Source organism: Macaca nemestrina, chromosome 7 (genome assembly GCF_043159975.1).
Source record: "Macaca nemestrina isolate mMacNem1 chromosome 7, mMacNem.hap1, whole genome shotgun sequence".
Taxonomy (NCBI): domain Eukaryota; kingdom Metazoa; phylum Chordata; class Mammalia; order Primates; family Cercopithecidae; genus Macaca; species Macaca nemestrina.
Window position 1 is genome coordinate 36,054,356 of NC_092131.1, and position 26,599 is coordinate 36,080,954.

The 26,599-nt window shown below is 42.9% G+C and overlaps 1 long non-coding RNA gene across 1 annotated transcript; it reads right to left on the reverse strand.

The window, feature by feature from the left end:
• Positions 1 to 1,869: 1,869 nt before the first annotated feature.
• LOC139364255 (uncharacterized) lies at positions 1,870 to 26,338 on the reverse strand. The gene is made up of 3 exons (XR_011625764.1): positions 19,499 to 26,338; positions 18,878 to 19,231; positions 1,870 to 3,268 (listed from the first exon to the last, which is right to left on the reverse strand). It is a non-coding gene; the product is annotated as an uncharacterized lncRNA (long non-coding RNA).
• Between the last annotated feature and the right edge of the window lie 261 nt (positions 26,339 to 26,599).

Below are 26,599 nucleotides of genomic sequence, written 5' to 3' on the forward strand. Positions count from 1 at the left end.
CCAATTTTGACTAAAAATGGATGTCTTGCCCATCCCGGCAAATGGGAATGAAGAAGTAATTTAATACGGTTTAGAAAAAATAAAGAAGTATAATGGTTCTTGAATTGAGGTGTTGAGTAGCAAACTGTTACCCTTTAGACCCATAGGAATTAAGCCATTGTGGTCAGAAGACAGGGTGCGATACCGGCCATTTTGCAGTGAGATCTCCACCTGATGCTCTGTCACCATGCAAATAAAGCACATACTCTGCCTATTAATAAGTTAAATGTACTGTTGACTCTGCTTTTTACACCTTCACTTCCCTGAAAACATAAATATTTACATTTGTGAGGACATTTACAAAGCACTTTCACAGATCTCTTCTCTATGAAATCGGAAATCAAGCCAAGAAAGGCAATAATATATCTTATGGAAAAAAAGACAAGACTCAGAGAGGGAAGTCAAATAAAGTCATACCAGCAGAGCTGGGAAAAAAATTCAGGTGTCACTGATCCATACCCTGTCACTGTCCACGCAGACCTCAAGGAATGTAGTTCCAAAAGGATCTCAAGTTTTCAAATTGCATCCTTCCTCTTGAGTTTCCACTCTGAGAATAGCACCATTACCCCATCACCCAAGCTGGAAATTTGGGCATCTTCTGAAACATCCCACACTCTCTCATTTCTCACCTCCCTCAACATCACCTCCTTCTTGATACCTCTCAAATCTGCCCCTCTCTCTTTACCCAATGCTGCTGTCCTCACCATTTCTCATTTGAACACTTGCTAGGGGAAAAACATAATTTATCCTCAACCCTCATAAGTTCGTAGTAGGGGCAGACCCCTGTAACAAAAAACAGATTAGCAAGGGAAAAAATAAGCAAGTTTATTAATGTGTGTAACGCACAGCATGCCAGAGAGACTTCAATGAAAGGTGACTCAGCGCAGTGACTTGGAACACTGGCTTATGTAGCACCTGAAACAAAAAACAATAAATCTGTAGAGAAATGACAGGACAAAGCGAAGCAGTCTTAGGCTTTCAAAGGTAGGAAACTATGGGAAGGTAAACAGATGAAAATTAACTAACAGAGCAAGGCTTTTTTTGCAGATTTCTTTCCTGGAGTTGTCTCCAGTAAAGAAGATTTTATATTCTGTCTTTGGGCAGCAAAGGGGAAGCACAGAGAGAGCTCTTCTCTACTTGCTGGTTTTTTGGGGTTTTTTAGTTGTTTTTGAGACAGAGTCTCACTCTGTAACTCAGGCTGGAGTGCAGCGGCGCAATCTCAGCTCACTGCAAACTCCGCCTCCTGGGTTTAAGCAATTCTCCTGCCTCAGCCTCCCAAGTAGCTGGGATTACAGGCACATGCCACCATGCCTGGCTAATTATTTTTGTATTTTAGTAGAGGCAGTGTTTCATTATGTTGCCCAGGCTGGTCTCAAACTCCTGAGCTCAGGCAATCCGCCCACCTTGGCCTCCCAAAGTGGTAGCATTACAGGCGTGATCCACCACGCCTGGCCTGCTTCCTGTTTCTTAATTGCCTTTAGCTCAAAAATACTTATGTCAAAGAGGCACATTTTGGGGTGACATATTCTGGTTTTCTTCACCCTTATGAAAGTGTTTTAACTGGTCTCCTTGCCTGTAGTTTGGGATCCCCTCCCTACCCAATTATCCTCTAGCCGGTGCTTGACTGAGCTTTCAGAATGCAGCTCTGAACACAGCACTCCTTTGCTTACAAGTCTTCAATAACTCCTTCTTAAATAGAGACTGGAGTCCAATCTCAATCTCTCTCTTTCCCCCGCCCCCCTCTCCTTTCTCTCCTCTCTCTCTTCCCCCCCTCCTTTCTCTCCTCTCTCTCTCTCTCTTTCCCCCCTCCTTTCTCTCCTCTCTCTCTCTCTTTCCCTCTCTCTCTCTGTTCTTATTTCTCTCTCTCTCTCCCTCTTTTTCTCTCCCTACACCCTCTGTCCTTATTTCTCTGTCTCTCTGTCTCTCTGTGCAGGTGTATGTGTTTCTGTCTGTCTCTCACACATACACACATAGAGCAAACTGTATTTAAACCTCTACTAAATTGCATCTAGTTTTCTGAACATAGCAGATACTTTCATAACTCTGTTGCCCGAAGAAACGGTCCCAATACAGATCCCAAGAGCAGGTTCTTGGATCTCATGCAGAAAAGAATTCAAGGCAAGTCACAGAGCACAGTAAAAGAATTGTGTTTATTGGAAACTACTCTATTACAGAGTAGGGCATCTTCAGAAAACAGGAGGAGGAGCACGCCATCCTTTGTTAGTGACTCTACTTACTAGAAACTACAAGAGGCTAGATTTAAACTTGGAACATGCAGATGTGCTCTTTAAAGGTAGAGGCTATTGGTGTCATAGATGACTACTAATCCTTCAACCTAAGTCCACCCATTAACAGTAATTAACTCAGCAACACTCATTAACACTTTACTTAAGTAAAGTGAGCTGTATTCTTAGGACATTCTGCAGACTTGGTGGGAGATGTTCTGTATGACCATAAATATTCTGTAATTATAATTGATGGTCAGCTTAGAATGTGGCTATTTTCAGACCATAAGTATTCACCTTGTGAGTGTCTCGCTACTCACTTCAAGATGGAATCATTCAGGTTATGTTGTATTAAGCCAGAGGCCTGGTAGGCAGGGGTTCCTCTAACATGTTAATTCTCCCTAGAAGGGCATTCCCTCCTATGCTGCCCATTTATCCAACTAATCCTTGTGTATAAGTCAAGACTCAGCTCAAAGGTTACATCACCTAGGAAGCTTTGCCTGATTCTCCTATAGAATTGGCGCTACCTCTCCTGTGGCCACAGTGTGCCCTGAACATCAGTAATAGTAATAAATCAGACATCGATTGTTCTATACAATTTCAACTTACTGAATATAAAAAAGTTTTGTTGGTAATAAATGAAAGTATTACAAAATAATTTTATCTTCAAGGAACCACTTGAGAGCAGAAAGGACAGGTAGAAAAGAAAGAAGAGGAAACCTTACCGACATCACCACAGCATGTTTCTTCCAAAGCAGCCAGTCCCTATTTCTCCTGCTTCAAAAACAATGGAAAACTCCCACATTGGAAACTCTCGCTAGCCGACATTCGGAAATGATCAGTCATTCCGTGCTGTCCTTGCTGTTCCACTTCATCACACTTGGAGCTTTGCCGGCTGGGATTTTTGCTGCCTTGTGAAACATGATGATGGTGTCAAACCTAATGTTTCCTAAATTTTTGCAGAAATGAAGAGAAGACTTCCATGGGAGCCTATTGTCAATTATCTGGAAAAAGAGAAGTTTGCAGACATTAGAAGCAAGAACTGTGTGAGGATCGGCTCTGGGTTTTAATGAGGATTCAAATTAGAATGTTGGCTATTTCCTATAGTTTGCTAAAAATAACCCGGGTGCCTGCTTCCTTCCCTTGTGCTTCATTTTCAGTGCCTGCTCATCCTGAAGATTCAGAAGAGATGGAAATGTTCCTTGGTGCTGTTTGTTCAGATAAATGTAAGTTAGCTTTGATCTGCTCTCTTGTGCACCAATGGGCATGCTACCTTTAGGCTCCTGTCAGATTTACACTTGAGGAAGCTTCCAGGTGATAAGGCGAACATAAACATCAAGCCCTGTTGATTTCACCTCTTAAATCTCTTCCCATCACTGCCACCAACTTGTCCCAAGCTGCCATCATTTCTTGCATGGGCCACTGCAAAACCCTCCTGCCTGCTCTTCCCACCTTGAATCTGCCTTTCCCACCCTAGCCCTCATACTGTAGCTAAAAACAACCTCCCCACACAAATCTGAACATATCCCCCACCACCACTGATCAATGGCTCCCCATTTCTTGTATGATAAAGACTAAAATCCTTGACATGGTCTACAAGCAAGGACCTCCCTGACCCGTGTCCTAGACCCTCTCCAGCCCTGCCTCTCCACTTTCTACAGCCTTGCCCCTCTCCCCTTGGCTCTTCCTACTCCAAGCCATGGTCCTTATACCAGTGCCTTCTTCCTTCTATGCCCCAGTCCCATAGGGCCTCAGCTCATGTTCTGTCTTCCCCTCTTTTATCTACCTAATTCTTACTCATCATTCAGATCTCAATCCAGTAATCACTTTTTCAGGAAAGCAATCCTAACCCTGTAGACAAAGTCAAATTCTCTCCCATATTGGCTCTCATAGCCCAGAAGCCTCTCCTTTGCAGCACTTACCTCTGCTGCAATTGCAGGTTTATTTAATTAATTGATTAACAGAATTACCCCTCTGGACTGTAGCCTCATGAGGGCAGGAATCACATCTGCTTCATCACCATCATATCCTCCACATCCAATACTATGTCTGGCACATATGGGATGTTCAATATTTGTTGAAGAAAATGGAATTAATCTCCTGGTTTGGTGGGAACCCAAGCCTCCCTTTTCTTACAGAGGTCCTTCCCAACAGAAAGGAAAATATTTCCACATCTAAGTACAGCATTTTCTCTACCTCAGTTTGGCCCCAAGAATGTCCTTGTTTCCCATCCCTTACTGTTCTTGCCTTAGCCATTTTGGTGGGAAATGCCTGTATATAATAAATGGGGAGAGTTTTTCCCTGAATCTCCCTGAAATGTGGGGAATACATTAGTATTATGCTTTTTGGCATAAACTGATCTGACCTCTGCCTGACCTTTGGAGACACGAGTGCCTAAATCAACTCCGTATTGCTTCTAATTTCTTGACTCAAATGGAACACCTCGTATATACCCTTCCTCATTAAGTTAAATGACATATATTTTAACATTCCAGTCCAGATGAAGTCTTGGGCACTCTCTTGTATCATGGAGGAGATTTAGGAAAGGAAAGGCAAGGGGAGAATGAATGGTGTCAAGGGAAGAGACTCAAAGGTTTCTATGTGAAGCTTTAAGAATCTGTCTGAGGAAGAGGAAGGGCAGAGTGAGACCAGTAATGGGCCCTCCTAGGCAAAGGAAGGTTGGTTAAGGAAAGCTAACAGAGAGGGTGAGCTGTGACACTTCCTTATCCAGTCTGCCCCCGTTCCCCTGACCTAAAGTAGGTCAGACCAGTGCTTTGGTTTGGGGTAAGGTGGATCTGCAGCGAGGAGGTGAACAGAGCCCCCAACTGTGCAGACAGCATCCTGCCCACCTTTTCTACAGGGACAGCATTCAGCAGCTGGTGCTTTGGAAATTCAGCCCAGCCTGTGTTGAGAGAGTTATTATTGGCACATTCTTGAATTTGATCGGGTGTTTTAAAACAGTAATTACTGCAAGGATACGCAGAGATCTATAAACACTGGGAAACGTATTTATCTCCTTGTTCTGTGACACAGCTGGGCCAGCTTCCACATGCCAAATGTTTTGGGGCAGGGTCAGATCGTGATTTCAGATGGTCACCAGCAGGGAGCTACTATTTTGGGGGCACAGGTCATGGGAAAGTCTTATAGCTCAAAGTTGGCTTCTGTGCCCATCCCATAACTTTTCCTTCGGTCTCATGTACCACAGTTATCAACAAGCCTATCAAATTTGAGGAAATCCTTTGATATCTTTGTTTAACGACCCAGATGTGGTACTGCCATACAAGCCTACAAGATAAATGGGCTCACCCTACAGAAGGGGGCAGGCAGCTTCAAGCCTCTCCTGCCTTTCATAGAAGCAGAGGCCGCGTACAGTAGCTCATGCCTGTATCCTAGCACTTTGGCAGGCAGACTCCCTGAGCTCAGGAGTTTGAGACCAGCCTGGGCAACATGGTGAAACCCTGTCTCTAATAAAAGCACAAAACTTATCCAGTCAGCGTGGCATGTGCCTGTAATCCCAGCTACTCAGGAGGCTGAGGCACAGGATTGCTTGAACCCAGGAGGTGGAGCTTGCAGCGAGCCCAGATTGCATGATTGCACTCCAGCCTAGGTGACAGAGTAAGACACTGTCTCAAAAAAATAAAAATAAAAAATAAAAATAAATATGAAAAAAAAGAAAGAAAGAAAGAAAGAAAGAAAGAAAGAAAGAAAAAGAAAAGAAACAGAGAGAAAAAGGGAAATGTTTAAATATCTTGCAATGTTCTATTTAAGCATACATTTTCAGTTTCTGATTTGGGCTTTTAGTAATCCTATGTCCCTTTCAAAAACTACAGTTGCATAAAATACAGAAAGCTACATGTCAATGCACTTACTTGAAAAATTTAAGTTCAGATTTTCAAAGGGCAAAAAGCTGAGGTTTAAGGTCGTTCATCTGGGAAATTTTTTCCAGCTAAGTGAATGAATAGGAAAGTTTAGGGTCATGTGGCCAATGAGAAGTCCATGTAGCTCTATTTATTGTTTCTCATTCATCTTCTATCCACAGATGGAAAAAGAAACTGATCAAGGGCAGACAGGGACTTCAGGTCTCTTGAGGAACAGCAGAAAGCAATCCCAGATGAGGGTCTAGTGCTAGGACTCTGGTTTTCAAACTTTAGAGCATAACAGAACCACCTAAGAGTGTTATTAAAATGCAGACCGTCAGACCCTTGTGGTATGTGGCCCAGGAATCAGCACTTCCGATGAGCATTTCATGTGATTTCAAAGTTGCTTGAGGAAAAACTACTCTAGGAAAGTTAAACCATAGTAGAAAAAAAAAGAGATAATGGAGTCCAGAATACACTATCGTTGTTAAAAGCCCAGGGGTAAAAGCCAAATATCAGGAAAAGTATAAATTCAAGAAATATTCGGGTTATCAGAACATTGAGTTCCATGCAAACATTAGACAAGACCAAGGTAAGCTTAGCAGTTATCGAAAATAACTACAAAGTAATAAATGAGGCACCAAATTTTGGTTGCAAAGTAAGAGAAAACCCAACTTTGACTTACGCAAAAATTATCAAGAATCTCTTGGCCCATGGAAATGGAAAGTGTAGCAGTAGAGCTGGTCTCCATGGAACTCAGAGACCCAAACAACATAATTTAAACTCAATCTGTCTTTGCTTCTTAAGTGTTATATTTCCTCTGCATTAGTTCTTTTTCCACAGGCTCTCCCCTTGTGGGGAAGGTATCTTTCTGAAGTTCCACTTTTTCCTATTTGATTCCAAGTCTGTAGAAAAGAGAACTCCTCCTTCCTGATTATTCTAGGGGGAAGAAAAGAAGAAAAAATCCAGGGCTGCCTCTAATTGGACTAATTTGGGTCTCAGGACCACTTCTGTAACAATTCCTGTGTCAGGGATGAAAATACACTTTTGCTAAGATCTGTATCTTCTTCCCACTCTTAGATCTTGGGGGAGGGACGAGGCAAAGGGAAAACCAAACTCCATTTATTCAAAGCACAGTGGGGAAAGGGAGATGTTATCCTGAGAAAAAAATCAGGATGCCCTTCCCAGAAAAAGAGGAAACAGATGCTCGATAGCAGAAGTCACAATTGTCTGCTGCGATGACTGAGAATTATTCTTCTTGTGTATTTAATTATATAAAAATGTTTCTATCAGTTAGTATTCACTTGTTTTAATAAGCATGGAGTTCTATATTTACATATAGATATGATATGATTGAAATGTCCTGTTTTGTTGTTCATATTCCCCAGTGGATTATAACCCCCAAGAGGGCAGAGACTGTGTTTATCTTGCTTGTCCATGTGTAGACAGGTAGTCTCCAAAGTGGGATGTCCAAAAGAAGGTACATGGAGACAACAGTAGAATTTATATTTATTTCTCTTACCTATTTTTTCCAAGGACAAATGGAAGCTTTATTTTAAGATTTAGTATATTATATATGCACTGGCAATGACAGTTTCACTATATTTAGAAGTCATATCATCATGATAATGGTAATAAGGCTCCCAAGAGAAGCATGCGTGTGAACTCTATTCCTCTTTGAATTTATTCCTCCTCGAATTTGTTCCTCCAGCTCCAGGCCTCCCACCCTCTACTCCATCTCCGTCCCACTCAGTCCCATCCAGGCTCGTTACCTCACAGTACGACTGTCTGACTAACTCCAGGACCTCTCAAGAACCACCCTCATTCAAGTGGGAGATCCACCTTCTTTCTGAACCCAGCAAACTGGATATGAGACACTAGCAGTACAATCTGTTAATTCTCATGACCTTTATCCAGAGCCTCACTAATAAGGAACCCACCCTTTCAAAATGTGGATTGAAGAACAGGCTGACCTCAATAGTTAACCAAGTAGGATTTATCAAACACTTACCATGTGCAGAGTACTGTGCCAGGAAGAGGGAGAAGAGATTCATAAGGGAAGAGCCTTGTTCTCAAGGACCTCAACCAGTTAGGAAAAAAACTCATATAACTAGACAGATGGCTGCCACACAGAGAGGAGGATAAGAATTACACATGCTTCCTTCAAAAGGCATTCTCCTCTGCAGTTTTAAAGGGAGCACTGTTGTTACTCCCCACAGACAGGACCAACTCTTCCTGAATCCCAGGTTCCTGCAGTACTTTTCAACACTGTGTTGGGCTTAACCCTGCCATACCTAAGCCAATGTCATTATTTCTTCTGTAGATAGAAACAAAGACAATTGGATACGCACCTGGTTTATCCAGTAAGTCAGGAAACCACCCAACAAAAACTAAAGAGTAAAGATTTGATTCCAGGTTTAGAAACCGGATGCGTCACCTGCCCAGTGCTCATTCCAGTAATGTAAACAGACTGGCTCCATTATTTGTTCATCTACAATGGTTGCAGGCAATATTGCCAATGCCCAATTTTATGTTTCATTAAGATTTCAATTCATCTCTTCCTCATTTAGTCTGGGTGAAGGATTGATATGCCTTTAAATAAATACCACACAATCTTTTACTTTCAAAAGGCAAATAAGTTTACGTATTTATTTTTTATAACATGGCCCAGAAGCAACTTCTATTCTTCTTTCTATTTCTCTAACTATGTCAATTTTGCCAAAAGTTGTAGTTCTCGGAGTTTTCCTCTTGACTGTCCCTAAGAAAGGAAATTTTTTCTCTATGAATCTTACGTTTCCAAACGGACGTCTCCCTGAGAAACAGACTTTACAAGAAAACTATTATATGTGAGCATTCAGACTTTTTAAACCTGTACCAATGAAATAAAATGTCCCAAGAGACACTCGAAGGCCTCTTTGAGGTACCCAAGGCTCTACAAGGCTTGCCACCCATGGTACCGAAGCCTCAAAAAAAGGTTTTGCTTTTTCTTTAAGCCTAATAAGATTTAACATCATTCAAGTGACTATAAAAATAGTGAGTTACCAAAATAATCTTTGTTAATTTTTTTGTGTACAAAATGAGTGGAGCAACTCATGTTTTTCCAGATTATCATGTCCCATAGCTGAATCACTTTTTTTTTAATGCAAGTAACAGAAAACTCAACTCTAAATAACTTAAACAAAAAAGGGATTTAATCTACCATAGAGTAAGAGTTCTGAAGCAGGTTGGTTTTCAGTTGATCAACAATGTCATCAAAACCAGGTTATCTCACACCTGTAATCCCAGCACTTTGGGAGGCCGAGGCGGGCGGATCATGAGGTCAGGAGATCGAGACCATCCTGGCTAACACGGTGAAACCCTGTCTCTACTAAAAATACACACAAAAAAAATGAGCCGGGCATGGTGGTGGACGCCTGTAGTCCCAGCTACTTGGGAAGCTGAGGCAGGAGAATGGCGTGAACCCTGGAGGTGGAGCTTGCAGTGAGCTGAGATCGCGCCACTGCACTCCAGCCTGGGTGACACAGTGAAACTCCATCTCAAAAACAAAACAAAACAAAACAAAACAAAAAACCAGGTTCTTTCTCCAGGCTTTTTCTCCTCAGAATGTTGACTCTTAATCTCAGGCTTGGCACATTATGGTAGAAAGATGACTGCAACCTCAAGCATCACATCTTTACATATCAACACTCGAAGGCTAGAAGACAGAATATTCCATCTTTATTTGCCTGATAAAAGAAGTTTTATTTTCCAGAAGTCCTGCAAATGGTTTTCCCCACATTTCACTGGCCAGAATTGTATCACACAACTGTTTCTAAACCAATCATTGGCATGGAAATTGAAATTAATCAAGATTCAATCCTCTAAAGCTCCCACATGACCAACAAGTATACAAAATTACATTTCTATTAGCAAGGAGACATGGTTATCATGTTAGGAATAAACAGCCTCTGTGGCCAAGACCAACCCAAGAACAGGGAGATGGGAGTGGGAATGGGGATGGACCAAAGGAAACAGTTTTGAAGGAGTTATATAACTCTCACCTTATGACTGGCCTGGGATGTCAATGGGGAACCATTCGTTTGTCATCTGAACTGAGTATATTGTCTCTAAAAGGGCTTAGTTAAGGCTGGGCGTGGTGGCTCACACCTGTAATTCCAGCACTTTGGGAGGCCAAGGCGGGTCGATCACGAGGTCAGGAGATCAAGACCATCCTGGCTAATATGGTGAAACCTTGTCTCTACTAAAAAATACAAAAAATTAGCCGGGAGTCATGACAGGCGCCTGTAGTCCCAGCTACTCAGGAGGCTGAGGCAGGAGAATGGCGTCAACCTGGGAAGTGGAGCTTGCAGTGAGCCAAGATCGTGCCACTGCACTCCAGCCTGGGTGACAGAGCGAGACTCTGTCTCAAAAAAAAAAAAAAAAAAAAAGGCTTAATTAGTTAGTCAATATATTAATTGGAAGGAAGAAAGACCAATAGGTAACCATGTCCATTGACATGTGGGCAAGGAGTTATTGATCAAATTAACTATAAGCCACTTTGGAAAATAACAACATGAATAATTGTGTTAAATATTTATTATATACCTGCCACGTACCAGCATTGTAGAAAATGCTTATGTTACAAGAATGAAAACTGAAGCTAAGAGAAACTAAGTAATTGTCAATATTCATACAACTGGTTTGTGGCAGAGCCAAGACTTGAATTTAAGAAAGTCTGACTCTGAAGTTCATATTCTTGATATAGATAGTTAATCCCTGAATTTATGTTGGAAACAGACCCCAAAATCTGGCCATAAACAGGCCCCAAATCTGGCCATAAACAAAATATCTGCAGCACTGTGACATGCTCATGATGGCTATAATGCCTGCGCTGAAGGTTGTTGGTTTACCAGAATTAGGGCAAGGAACACCTGGCCCACCCAGGGTGGAAAACCGCTTAAGGCGTTCCTGAACCACAAACAATATCATGAGCGATCTGTGTCTTAAGGGTAAGTTCCTGCTGCAGATAACTAGCCAGAGCCCATCCCTTTGTTTCCCATTTTAGTTAATCTATAATCTATAGAAACAATACTTATTGCTGGCTTGCTGTCAATAAATATGTGGGTAAAACTCTGTTCGTGGCTCTCAGCAATGAAGGCTGTCAGCCCCCTGATTCCCACTCTGCACTCTGTATTTCTGTGTGTGTGTCTTTAATTCCTCTAGCGCCACTGGGTTAGGGTCTCCACGACTGAGCTGTTCTCAGCAAATTTATTTGGGAAAGTCGTGAGTTTAGAAACCTATGGACCATAGAACCAGTTCAAATAAGTTTCTTCAGTTTTACTCACTTTGAGAAAGATACATTATGCCTTTGATATGGTTTGGATGTTTATCCTTTCCAAGTCTCATGTTGAAATGTGATTCCCAATGTTGGAGGTGGAGCCTGGTGGGAGGTGATTGGATCATGGGGGCAAATCTCTCATGAATAGCTTAGCACCATCCCCTTGGTGATAAGTGAGTTCTCATTCAGTTAGTTCATACATGATCTGGTTGTTAAGAGTCTAGGGTCTCTCCTTTCCTCTCTTGCTTGCTCCTGCTCATGCCATATGACAGGTCTGCTCCCCCTTTGCCTTCTGCCATGACTGTAAGCTTCCTGAGGCCCTCATCAGAAGCAGATGCCAGCACCACGCTTCCTGTATAGCCTGCAGAACCATGAACCAACTAAACCTCTTTTCTCTTTAAATTACCCAGTCTCAGGTATTCCTTTATAGCAACACAAAACAACCTAACACAGCATCTAATAAGGCACAGTTCTGTGTGCTCTCAATGTTATGGAGGAAGTGAAGAAACCAAATATTAGTAAGATATAGTCCTTGCCCAAATTAAACTTTCAGTTTTCTAACATAGACAAATATACCAAGAATAGTCATAGTTTTAGTTTCAAGATAGCAGAATAAGTACACAGGGAATGCTAGTCATTCCCTGCTCTGAAATAGTAAAATTACAGAAGAATATTTTTAAATCAATATGTGGCCACATACAAAAACAAGATGAATTGATTTCACGGACCTGAAAATGTGAGGAATCTGGGAGACCAAAAGTCAGTAGGTCAGATAGAACAGGGAAATGGCATCTCAAGACATGTACAAGTAGCTCATGGCCAAATATGATTGATAAAAAAGCAGAAATGATACAAAGTGTGCTCCACATTCAGAAGTGGTCACAGCCAGGAGCCTGAGGTAGCCAGAAAACTAGAAAACACTGAAGCCTAGAAGAGCAGCCAGTGAGGTACCCTACTGAACTGCACATTCTGCCCATACCTCACTCTCTCTTAAAGCAGAGTATGGAAAAGCTTCAAAGATTCTTCTCTCCTTTTCCCAAATGGAATGTGTAAACAAAGGCAGTAAGCAATCTAGCAAGGAATATCAACTGTTAAGATGTACTTAAAGAGTCACCAACATTTGGAGAATGCCAACACCTCAAAAGAAAGGTCATAAACTCTGCTACAGAGGAGTCATATGCCTGCAGAAGTAGTTAATAGAACAACCAGAAAAGTAATTTGAGTTAATGTCCTCTGAGATATAAGAGAGGAGACTGCATCCTTAAAACAAGAACAGATGGTTGTAAAACAAGAACAGGAAAAGAATCGGTCACAGATTTTTGGACATAAATACAACTGTTAAATTTAAAATACCTCTAGATAGGCTAATTAGCAGAATGGGCAAAACTGTAAGGTGACCAATGAGAGTTAAAGACTGGATTTTGGTATGAGGACACTAAATAACTATACAAGTTCCAGATTCTACAGTCTACATCCAGAAGAGAAAATCTTGTATTCCAGAATTCTTAGTATGTCTCAAGTTACCAGCTGATTAGATCATCTATGTATCAATTCCTGTGGCTAAAGGAATAGCACATATTGATTGGTTTAGGCCTGGGTTATTTGAACCAATCACTTCAGCAAGGCAAAATGAAATTACCTGGATTTGTTTATGCCACACAGGACCTATCCCTAAAACTGAGGGGTTGAGGGTACCGTACCTAAACAACATAGTTGTTACTCATTGTGGCAGAGGTAAAGTCAATGCTGGGGAGATAACCACATGTCCTCAACAATGTTTTCTTTTCTTAAAGTAGGAAAGTGGGGGAAATTTGCAAAAGGAATTCAGTTTACAAAAATATTTGCTGAAATTGGTGGAACCCTGCTGATACTCCAGGGAAGAGAAAGTTGCTCTAATGAAGAATTTTTGTGGCAAAGGCTACACAGCAAGAGGCAAATACAAGCTAGTTCTTGAACAGTGGAATTATGGGTGGATTTTATATTTTGGTGTTGATTTTGCTTACCTGTATTTCTTATTTTTTCTATAGTCAACCTGTGTGGTTTTAAAATATCTTTAAGCATCACTTTAAAAAATCAGGGGAAGGGGAAGATGCACATTATTGATTACTACTTGGAAAGCCAGCACAGAGGACATCACCAACCTATTGGTTTTTCCATAACAGCATCACTTAAAAAACAAACAAACAAACAAACAAAAAAAACTGGAGTTAAAAAACAATATTGGAGTTATTCTTAGCTTTAGAAGAGAGTTCACCACAGGATTAATGCCTTGAATGCATTTTAAATATATTCTAACTTATAAAATTGTACCTACAATAAAGAAAATGTGGCACGTATACACTATGGAATACTATGCAGACATAAAAAAGAATGAGTTCATGTCCTTTGCAGGGACATGGATGAAGCTGGAAACCATCATCCTCAGCAAACTAACACAGGAACAGAAAAGCAAACACCACATGCTCTCACTCATAAGTGAGAGTTGAACAATGAGAACACATGGACACAAGGAGGGGAACATCACACACCAGGGCCTGTCAGGGGGTGGGAGGAAACAGGAAGGAGAGCATTAGGCCAAACACCTAATGCATGCAGGGCTTAAAACCTAGATGATGGGTTGATGGGTGCAGCAAACCACTATGGCACATGTATACCTATGTAAGAAACCTGCACGTTCTGCATATGTATCCCAGAACTTAAAGTAAAATTTTTAAAAAGTATACCCACATATTTTAGGAACATCTCTATTGCATATAGCCACATGACAATTCCATTGGACATCCTGTCCTACAGATGCTAAAGGCTTCAACTAGGCTGAATATATTTCTACCAGATTTCACTAAGCACCAGGACCAACAAACAATTTAAAGAGTAATTCAGTAAACCCTCAAAAAGAGTAAGATAGTGGTTGGGGTAGGGGGAGGGTTGGAGGAGAAGTCAGGGATAAGGAGAGGTTAGTCAAAGGGTATTAAATTTCAGTTAGACAGAGTGAGTAAGTTCTGGAGATTTACTGTACAGCATGGTGACAGTAGTTAATAACAATATATTGTATGCTTGAAAATTGCTGAGAGTAGATCTAAAATGTTCTCACCACAAAAAAAGGTATGTGAGGTGATCGACATGTTAATTAGTTTGATTTAATCATTTTCACATATACATATAGCAAAAATCACTTTGTACCAAAAACAAAAAAAAAGGAAATAAAAAAGAAAAACAGGTTTGTTCAATGAAAATTAAAAAATAAACCCTCAAAGAATAAAGCCTTTATATTGTATTCTAAGCCCCAGGTGTTCCTTCAAGAAAAAAACAATATGCATGTTTAAGTGAGCATTGAACATTTGAAAGGAGTCCTCCCTTGCTGTAAACATTCTTTTTTTTTTTTTTTTTTTTTTTTTTTTTGAGACAGAGTCTCGCTTAGTCGCCCAGGCTGGAGTGCAATGGCGCGATCTCGGCTCACTGCAAGCTCCGCCTCCCGGGTTCACGCCATTCTCCTGCCTCAGCCTCCCGAGTAGCTGGGACTACAGGCGCCCGCCGCCTCGCCCGGCTAATTTTTTGCATTTTTAGTAGAGACGGGGTTTCACCGTGTTAGCCAGGATGGTCTCGATCTCCTGACCTCGTGATCCGCCCGCCTCGGCCTCCCAAAGTGCTGGGATTACAGGCGTGAGCCACCGCGCCCGGCCGCTGTAAACATTCTTTTACAAAATCTATGGGCCCGGGCGCGGTGGTTCACGCCCCTAATCCCAGCACTTTGGGAAGCCTAGGTGGGTGGATCACAAGGTCAAGAGATCGAGACCATCTTGGCCATGATGGTGAAACCCCATCTCTACTAAAAATATAAAAATTAGTTGGGTGTGGTGGTGGGCGCCTGTAATCCCAGCTACTCAGGAGGCTAAGGCAGGAGAATCGCTGGAACCCAGGAAGTGGAGGTTGTGGTGAACGGAGGTCGTGTCACTGCACTCCAGCCTGGGTGACAGAGCAAGACTCCATTTCAAAAAAAAAAAAAAAAAAAAATCTAACAATGGGTGATGAGACCATGAGACCAGCAGCAGGTGTCACTCTACCTCCCAACTGTCTTCATGTTCCTAGCCCTGCATAGCACTTGACAGCATATCTGATTTAAACTTCAATAAGTATGGAAGTAAGTATAATCCCCATACTACAGAGCAGGAAATCAAAGCTTTGAGAGATTAAGCAATTTGCTAAGGCCACATGTCTTTGCTAGAGCCAAGATTTAAATCTAATCTTTCCTTATTCTGGAACCCATACTCTCTCCACTTCACTAATGCTGCCTTGCTGGCAGGTAGCCAGAGTATTTATTCATTGATTCAATAAATAATTATCCACCACCTACTATGTGCCTAGCACTATACTAGGCAGTGTAGACAGACATATCTCTTGGACTTCATGGATTATACTCACTAGGTAGAGTGACAGGGAGACAATAAGCCAACCTACAAACTAATAAATATGCAATTATGAATGACAGTAAGTGCAACAAGGGAGAAGAACAGGTGCTGAGTAGAAAGATGGTAGCAAGCTTACCTAAGTCAATCTAACCCTACACGGGTATGAGGAATCAAGAAGATAATATTTCTGAGAGCTGCCACTACTTACAGGTAGATGGAGTAATAAGCCTCCTACCCAATGGTAACTCATAATAATAGCAAGGTCAGACCAATTTCTGTTATATATACTGAGAAAGAAAATTATCCCTAATCAGTGGAATTTTGTGGTCTGATTTGATTAGCTGCTCCTTTGGAGAGTAACCTCTCAGTATTAGCATTCCTGATGAATTGCATATGCTGCTTTCTGATAGACTTCAATGAGTTCAAGAATCCTTTTGTCAGAGGCATTTGTCAGAGCAACTCCATCTTGAATAGGGGCTGGGTAAAATGAGGCTGAGACGTACTGGACTGCATTCCCAGACAGCAAAGGCATTCTAAGACACGGGATGAAATAAGAGGTTGGCACAAGATACGAGTCATAAAGACCTTGCTGATAAAACAGCCTGTGATAAAGAAGCCGGCCAAAACCCACCAAAACCAAGATGGTGACAAGAGTGACCTCGGGTCATCCTCACTGCTACACTCCCACCAGCGCCATGACAGATTATAAATGCCCGGGAAACGTCAAGAAGTTACCCTTTATGGTCTAAAAAGGGGGAGGCATAAATCATCCACCCCTTATTTAGCATATAATCAAGAAATAACCATAAAAATGGCCAACCAGCAGCCCTCAGGGCTGCTCTGTCTATGGAGTAACCATTCTTTCATTCCTTTACTTTCCTGATAAACTTGCTTTCACTTTACTCTGTGGACTCGACCTGAATTATTTCTTGCATGAGGTCCAAGAACCCTTTCTTGGGGTCTGGATCTGGACCCCTTTCCTGTAACACTTTCTAGAAAATTTTACTGTGCTGGATCTTCTATTTGCCCCTCCAGCTCCACTCCCCACCCTTCTCCACCCCACTAGGAGCTGGAAGCTGGCCTGCATGCACTGCGCCCGTGGACTCCCTGGCCTTCCAGCTTATGTTGGGTTTGGCCAGATGAGAAGCACCAGCAGGAGCCTGGAAATCAAAGAGTAGGAGAGTGAGGTTGGGTATGCATCTCCTGGCTCTCTCTGAGCAGAAATGCCATGGGTTGGTAACAGCCCTCTACTGCAAGACTCAGTTCCTGGCAGAGAGTGCCTGCCATGGAGCCCTGTTCTTTGGGTTCTAGCACCAGCTCCCTTCTCTTGCCCTTCAGGCCAAGGAATACTAATGGCTCTCACTGTTGCTAGCCCTAAGGACTGCACTACCCCTTGTTAGTATCCCCATACTCTACACACAGCATAACAAGCAGTCCCTTTATTCAACTGTCTTCTCATTGTCCACTAAGAGTGAGCCATTTGCTCCCTACCAGGATCCTGATTAACACATCAAGCAGCTGATCATCAACACTGGGAGTTGCTTAACAACCTTTGACCAGTCTCCCAGGATGTCTAATGATTTTTACCTAAACATTCTCTTAAAAAATATACAGTCTAGGCTGGGTGTGGTGGCTCATGCCTGTAATCCCAGCACTTTGGGAGGCTGAGGCAGGCAGATCACTTGAGGTCAGGAATTCGAGACCAGCCTGGCCAACATGGTGAAACCCCATCTCTACTAAAAATTAAAAAATTAGCTGAGTGTGGTGGTGGGCACCTGTAATCCCAGCTACTCAGGAGTCTGAGGCAGGAGAATCGCTTGAACCTAGGGATCAGAGGTTGTAGTGAACTGAGATCATGCCACTGCGCTCCAGCTTGCGCAACAGAGTGAGACTCCATCTCAAAACAAACAAACAAAAAACAGTCTAATAGTGATTATCTAACTACCTCTTTTTCCCCTAAAAAATCTATATTAAGTAAGAAATATCTAAGTTAGTTTGCCCATAATCCTCCTCCCTGGCAGCAAATTTGAAAAATACCTTTGGGCTGGGTGCGGTGGCTCACACTTGTAATCCTAGCACTTTGGAAGGCCTAGGCAGACAGATCACCTGAGGTCGGGAGTTCAAGACCAGCCTGACCAACATAGAGAAACCCTGTCTCTACTTAAAATACAAAATTAGCCAGGCGTGGTGGCTCATGCCTGTAATGCCAGCCAAGATCGCACCATTACACTCCAGCCTGGGCAACAAGAGTGAAACTCCATCTCAAAAAAAAAAGGAAAACACCTTTGATATATGCTTGCAATTAATCTGCCTGAGAAGTTACTTTAACAATACAGACACAAAAAGAGTCATATATTCTATTCTGTAAACTCAATGAAGTCCCAGTTTTCTGTCCTTTTAGGTACTGGGATAGTATCTTTCCCGAAAAGTTCACTCGAAACTGTGATCTTGTCACAGGAAAGGGGTCCCAATGCAGATCCCAAGAGAGGGTTCTTGGATCTCATGCAAGAAAGAATTCAGGGCGGGTCCTTAGTGCAAAGCAAAAGCAAGTTTATTAAGAAAGTAAAGTGGTGAAAGGTTAGTTACTCCATAGACAGAGTAGGATGTTCCCGAAAGTAAGAAGAGGCACGCATCCACCCTAGGTGCAATCCTTGTATATATGCGGAGATGTGCTCTGCTACAAGGGTTTGTGATAAAGAATTTTCTTAATTACTATATTTTGCAAGAATCGATATTATTATCTTTAAAGCTAAATTAGGAATGTCTTTGTTCTCCAGATATTGGGATATCTGGACGCTCCCAAGTCTGGGTCTGTTTAGTAACCATTATTAATTTGTTCCCTTATTCATAAACATCAACAGGTGAGGAAGCCTGACTTTCTGAGAATACAGTCCAGCAAGTCTCAGCCTCATTTTCCTAGCCCTCACTCAAAATGGAGTCACTCTGGTTTGAACGCCTCTGACAATCTGAGAGACAAAACAGATGCCTCTATGTCAACTAAGATGAACCCAAAAATTAAAGAAACAAAATTACCGATGGGTCAAAGTGTTACCAGAGGGTCCTTGCTCCCAGAGCTCCCAAGATGGTGGTGGGCCACTTCCAAAATGGCAGCAAGCTGCTTCCAAGATGGTGGCAAGCCTCGTGTCCTCTGACCTGGGGTTCTTGGCCTCACAGATGCCAAGGAATGGAATCTTGGTCTATGCGGTGAGTGTTAATAGCTCTATTAGAAGCCATGGGTCATGGAAGAGAACCGTGGAACCCAGTGACTAGTGTTCAGCTCAATTAGGATGAACCCAGGCACTTAGCCATGCAGGAACAATGGCAAGCCTTTAGTCCAATCAGGAGCAGCAATGGGCGCCTCACTGGATCAGAAGCACAGCAGACACCCTGCTGGATCCAGAGGGATGGAAGTCAGCAGCGGGAGTGCAGTTGCAAGATTAATAGAGTGAAAACAGAGCTCCCATACAAAGGGAGGGGACCCAAAGGGGGCAGCCATTGATGGCTCGAATGCCTGGGTTTATATCCCGATCATTGTCCCTCCCACTGTGCTCTCAGGCAATGCCTAATTAGCATTTTAGTGAGCTCTCTTTCCTACTTGATTGGTAGGGTGTGAGCTAAGTTGCAAGCCCCGTGTTTAAAGGTGGATGCGGTCACCTTCCCAGCTAGGCTTAGGGATTCTTAGCCTAGGAAATCCAGTTAGTCTTGTCTCTCAAAAGGTCCAGGAGCTGGCTGACATGAAAAATTTCTAAATTCCTATGGCAGTAAGAAAAAACATATTGTTATTAAACTTCCTAGCAAAAGGAGCTTTCAGAGCCCCCACCCTACCCCGCCTCCTAAATGGATTTACTACTCAGACCACAACTCTGACTGGACAGAGAACCAGCCTTACAAACATTCTTTTCTGATAAACTACTGTATGCCTTAAGCCAATCTCAGTCAACTGTGCGCAAATTGTCTTTGTGTCCTATAGTTCACTTTTCGACTTAAAGGGCCAAATCCCCCTCATTTTAACGCTAAAACCCCACCCCAAAATGAACATGTGATGTATGGTACATATGTATTTACCCAATGCACACGTGCTTGTCTCCCCTTATAAACATGTATAGCTTTTCCCCAAAATCCTACTGTGTAATACAAACTCTGTGAGGCATGAAACCCAAACTGTCCCTTCCCTCCTTGAAAAGAGGGTACCTTCAGCCCATGCCAGATAATATCTCCTCCCAGTTTGCAAACTGGTATCACCAATAAAACTCTCCTTTCTACTATTTAGCCTGGTGGTCTTTTGATGACAAAGCAAATGTGGTAGTATTCTGGAGTTAGGATTCAGCTACCAAGCCAAAGCAAGGTCACAAATATCCTCCAATCAGCATGCGAGCACAGGGTAAGTTTGGGATCAAAATCCTAGAGAAGCTAATGGCCCTGCAGAATCCTTATATCCCATTTATGTAAAGGTGAGAATACTCAAACAATATTTTAAGCAAATCCACATACATTTAAAGACCCTCATTTCATCAGTGACAAAATTATTGATCAAATCCTCTAATGTAAGTCAGAGATGAGGAATCCTGAAGTCCCTCTAGTCGTACCTGCCTCTGGAGTACAGACCTTGTTTAGAACTTTCAAATGCTACCTAGCCATCCCTTTAGTGTATAATTCCTGATTAGAGTGAGAGGTGACAATGGCTAGCAACCCTCACTCTGGGCACCTCCACGGCCTCTGCGTCCACTCTGGCGGCACTTGAGGAGCCCTTCAGCCTGCCACTGCACTGTGGGAGCCCCTCTCTGGGACGGCCGAGGCCGGAGCCGGCTCACTCCACTTGCAGGGAGGTGTGGAGGGAGAGGCGCGGGCAGGAACCAGGGCTGCGCCAGGCGTTCACAGTCCAGTGTGAGTTCTGGCGGGTGCAGGCCGGCATGCCGGCCCAGGGAGTGAGGAGCTTAGCACCTGGGCCAGCAGCTGCAGTTGGTGCGCAGGGTCCCCCAGCAGTGCAGTCCCGCCAGGGCTGTACTTGAGTTCTCACCAGCCTCAGCTGCCTCCCTGCGGGGCAGGGCTCGGGACCTGCAGCCCGCCTTGCCCAAACCCTCTCCCCGACGGTGGGGTCCCACGTGACCCGAGCTTTCCTGACAAGCGCTGCCCCCTGCTCCATGGTCCCATCAACTGCCCAGGGGCTGAGGAGTGCAGGCACCACTCGGGACTGGCAGGCAGCTCTGCCTGCGGCCCCGCTGCAGTATCCACTAGGTAAAGCCAACTGGGCTTCTGAGTCTAGTGGGGACTTGGAGAATCTTTATGTCTAGCTAAAGGATTGTAAATGCACCAATCAGCATTCTGTGTCTAGCTCAAGGTTTGTAAATACACCAACTGCTACTCCCTATCTAGCTAGCCTAGTGGGGACTTGGAGAACTGTTATGTCTAGCACTGTGTGTCTAGCTAAGGGATTATAAACGCACCAATCAGCACCCTGTCAAAACGGTCTAATCAGCTCACTGTAAAATGGACCAATCAGCAGGATGTGGGTGGGGCCAGATAAGGGAATAAAAGCAGGCTGGAGCCAGCCAGTGGCAACCCTCTCAAGTCCATTTTCACAGTGTGGTAGCTTTGTTCTTTTGCTCTTTGCACTAAATCTTGCTGCTGCTCACTCTTTGGGTCCACGCTGCCTTTATGAGCTGTAACACTCATGGTGAAGATCTGCAGCTTCACTCCTGTCAGCAAGACCACGAACCCACCAGAAGGAAGAAGCTCCAGACACATCTGAACATCTGAAAGAACAAACTCCGGACACACCATCTTTAAGAACTGTAACACTCACTGCGACGGTCTGCAGCTTCATTCTTGAAGTCAGTGAGACCAAGAACCCACCAATTCTGGACACAAGAGTACACAAATATTAACTAACTGCCTCTAAAGTACAGATAAAAACCAACTAATAAAGATTTTACGATGTCTATATTGTAAAGTTGAACGTTTTAAAAGTAAATTACAGAGACTATAACAGCTAAATGCCCTTAGGCAGATCACTGCCGTCCCATGAGGCTGGCTTGGGTCATCTCTTCATTTACATATAGAGCACGTGATTATCTTGTTATACTATTCCTGTAAGGCAAAACTACATATAAAACATTAATATAAAGTCACCATGAAAAACCATAAAATGCCATTGTACTTATAGAAAACACATTACATTTGTAATTACCTAATAATCCATTATACTATATAAACTATTTAATTTTAAGAAACGATTCATCATTTATTAAATAACCCCATTGTAGTCTCAGTGGCATGCTATTCCTTCTACATTTACCATTTCCTTTTGCTCAGGATAACAGTTTAAGTAGTTTGCAAATCAAAGCCCACACCCTTGGAAGAGCTTGGTGTGAAATGCTCACCAAGGTTATACTGTGACCTGTGCTCTTGATCTGCACAACTGCCTCATAGGAGACAAAACAACTCTTGCATCCTTACTCAAGTACAAGGAGGTGGTGGCATCCATTCTGCCAGTCTCAGTTCATTCATTATTAAGCAGCTTATATGAGCATCCAGTTGAGGCTGACCTGTGAAGCCTGGAAAGGAAAACCTAAGATGTCTGTAGGAAGGTTGTATCCATCTTGCTGAAGATTATTGGCAATTATCCAATTTTTAAAACAAGCAAGGATCTGTTTTTAGGAGGCCTACCTACTGGTGGCTAATTGCTTGAAAATGTTAGACAAAAATACAATTTCTCAGGCAGTGAACCACCTCCCAGTAGATTTCCTCTTCTAAGGTGGACCCAACCCATGACAGTTGCTTCCAAAAAACTGCCTGTACTGTTTTGTTGTGAAGGAATTTCATTGTATTGTTAGAAAGAGAAGGGCAATTAGGTGCCATGAAGGTGAAAAACACAGACTCTTCACTGAAATGATATGTATTATAATGAGATTCAGGTGTAATGAAGTCATGTGAAAGCTATTTCAGAGAATGAGGTATTATATTAAAATCTCTACTTTGTAAGAAATATAAAAATAACATTTCATGACAGACATTCTACATGCACATTAGGAATCTATTAACTGATTAGAGCTAAATCTGCTACGAAGTGCTTAAAAATGTGGAAAAGATACCTAACGTGATTTGTCCAAGCAGATAGAAAGAAAAGGGGGGAAAATACAAAGAGGCACTGGGAAGAAGCTGGAGAAGAGTCTGCTAAGTGGATATCCAGGTACTAACAGAGTTAAACATGCACTTTGTAAGAATCCCTAGAGAGTGCTCAGAGAGATCTTAAGGCTGACTATATAGGACTGTAGCGGTAATAGCTGCAAATCATCTGATGCTTCCCCCCCCATCTCCCTCCTCCCCTTGAGGGTGGGTGGGCCTGTGATTGCTTCAACCAACACCATCCATGTGACTTCTGAAGCTATTCACTTCCATCTAGTTTTGTTGGGATGTTTGTTCTCAGAGAAGCCAGTTGCCATGTAAAAAATCAGGATACCACCTGCTGGACCACCGTGGCTAAGACCACCCTGCTGGAGAGGCCAAGTGTAGGTGCTCTTGTCAATAGTCCCAGCTGAGCTCCTCGCCAACAGCCAGTATCAACTGCCAGCTATGGGATGAGCCACCTTGTTTTGCAGTCCAGGGGGACCTTCAGATGACCTAGCTCCCGCAGACATCTGACAGCAACTACAGGAGAGGCACCCAGTGAGAACGACCCAGTCAAGCCCTTCCCCAATTCCTGGCCCTTGGGTAATTGTGTTATATCAATGCTAACCAGAACAAGGACCAACTCATTGATCTACAGGAGATCTGGGTGAGAATTTTACAAATTACAATATTTTATGAACTGCATTAAGCAAGCTTTAAAAAAATAAGACTGGGAAACTGTTGGCAGGTTCTGGCAAATGGTCTTAACAACTGTGGAGCCTTTTCTTTACAGATCTAGAGAAATACCCCTGTCCCGCAGACATCAAATAGAACTGAACTAAATTACCCCTTAACTCTGGAATCTGTTTTCTCACATTTCATTTTACCAGAAGTCCCACTGAGTACTAAAATGCTTTATCAAAAAGTGTCAATTTGAGATGTAAAAAGAAAATGTTTATTTAAAAAGTACTGCATTTTGCTGTTTTTAATCCCAAGCTGAATGGAGTCCTTCTTAGTTGCTCCTGAGCTAAATCTTTTTCACTAATAATAGTTTTATTCTTAAAGGTTTCACTAGCTCTGAATCAAATTCTGTTGTGACTCATGCGATGTGTGGGTAGCAACTAAAGACTTTCAAGAAGGGTAAGTTACTACAGGGGAAACATCCCAAATCATTTTGAAAAATAAGTTGTAACAGTTATAAAACATCCATGGCAGAATCTGCAGGCAGCCCTAGAATTAACTGTGCTGAGGATTAGCAGCAGGTGCATGGTTAGAAATGGAACAAACTGGAAAATAACCTTTGGAAGAGTGGGTTGGAACAAAAGTCTACGCTCATCAAAAGCATCTGACAATTGGCCTAACAGGAAGACAGGTGCCGTAGAATGAGGGGTCAGGAGAGCCGAAGTACAAGCAGATGCTAGCTCAGCCTCTAGACAAGATTTCTCTGTGTGTGTGTGTGTCTCTCTCTGTCTGTCTCTCTGTCTGTCTCTGTCTGTCTCATGCACATGCACGCACGCACACAGCGAATTATCTGAGAGCTATAAAATAAGACTCATCCTACCGGCTGTCATTCTTCAGGGTGGACCTCTCCTGTACTGATTTTACCTTCCATGTAGCATTAAAATGACACAAAATGAGTCAGGCTGACCAAATCTTTGGTCTACTCAGGGCAGAAACTTGGTGCATTAGTCTGTTCGCACATCACTGTAAAGAAATACTGGAGACTGAGTAATTTGTAAAAAAAAGAGTTTTAACTGGCTCACGGTTCTGCAGGCTGTACAGGAAGAATGGTGGCGTCTGCTTCTGGGGAGGTCTCAGCGAGCTTCCAATCATGGCAGAAGGCAAAGTAGGAGCAGGCCATCTTAGGTTAGTGTACAAGTAATCACAGTTTTCGCCATTACTTTTAATGGCATCCAAGTAATACATGGCGGGAGAAGGAGCAAGAAAGAGAGAGAGAGGAGGTGCTACACACTTTTAAACAACTAGATCTTGTGAGAACTCACTGACCATTATTAGAACAGCACCAAGGGGATGGTGCTAAACCATTCGTGAGAAACCTGCCCCCAAGATCCAATCACCTCCCACCAGGCCCCACCTCCAACCCTGGGGATTATAATACGACCTGAGATTTTGTGGGGACACCGATCCAAACCATATCACTTGGCAAAACAACAACATAGAAAAGTTATCACCCGCCTCTTGCTTTTCCTTTCTGTACCCTATGCCCCGCCAAGTGCAGTGCCCCAAGCTCTCGCCCAACTCGGTTATCCCCTCTGACCAAGTGGTGTGACCCACTCAGTTAAGTGTCCTTATTAAGGGAGAGTTTCCATAACAGGACTTTTTCCAACTCCCCTTCTCCACCCTCCAGTTTCCCATTCTGTGAGTCCTAAAATCCCCCTTCACTGACTCTCCATTGCCTTTACAGAAAAAAATCCAGACTCCATTTCTTAATATTTAAGAATATTCACAATTTAAGATCCTTATAGCTACATTTCTCACTATTTTCTTCTCCAGACAAAGGCAGATATTCACCGTTTCTTCCTCGGTTGCTGTTGGTCACCATGTACTTCCCTGCAATCACATCTCTTGTCTGTGCCTTGTCCCCAACCCAGAACCCCCCTTCCTCCTACTTCAAACACACCAAAGTCCACCTTTCTTTCAAGGCCCAGATCAAATCTGCCCACCTCCATGGCATGTTCTCCTCTCCCCACAGAGATTCTGCCCACCTCTGAATTCTCCATCAATCATTTGGCCCTTACTCACACTGTGTTGTTATTCATTTGTTTGGATTTTTCTTTCTCAATGGAGGGCCTTGACAATATCCTACATCTTTGATATCTCCAGTGAGCCATGCCTAACCCTCAGCTTGTGTTAGATGACAATATTGCTACAGTCAAGAGACACCCTACATCAAAAACTCCTGACTTCACGCTCTTTTCAGGGATCCAATACATTTCAGTGTTTCATTGCAGTTGTCAACAATGTGATAATGCTTAAGAATAACACTAAGGATATATTTTTTAGCTCCTCAGCAACCCAAATGGAGAAGACATTTGGAGCCAGCTCAGCTGACTCTTTAGACCAACATAGGTCCTCTTGAACCTACCTGCTCCCATCATAGTCTATATGTGCCTGTAATGAGGACAGAAGCCTGCGTACTTTCTCAAATTCCCTTGACCACCTATTTTTTTTCTCTCTTGAATGAAATCCTACCTATGCCAAGTCACCCCTCCACTGATGGACTTAGATAAAACACCCAACCTCAGAGCATGGGATATGACCAACCCGAGCAGGCCAGCTGACACAACCTGAAAGGGGAAAGAGGTTTGCTTCCTGTTGGATGAGCCTCAATCAACAGGAAGCGGGAGGGAGCAAGGCAGATAAAGTCCCCCTTCTCTTTTGCTGCTGTCGCTTTTTTTTTTTTTTTTTTTTTTTTTTTGACAGCGTTTTTGCTCTGTTGCCCAGGCTGGATGCGATGATGTGATCTCGGCTCCTGCAACCTCTACCTCCTGGGTTCAAGCAATTCTCCTGCCTCAGCCTCCTGAGTAGCTGGCATTACAGGTGCCCACCACCACGCCTGGCTAATTTTTGTATTTTGTTTGTTTTATTTTTGAGATGGAGTTTTGCTCTTTTGCCCAGGCTGGAGTG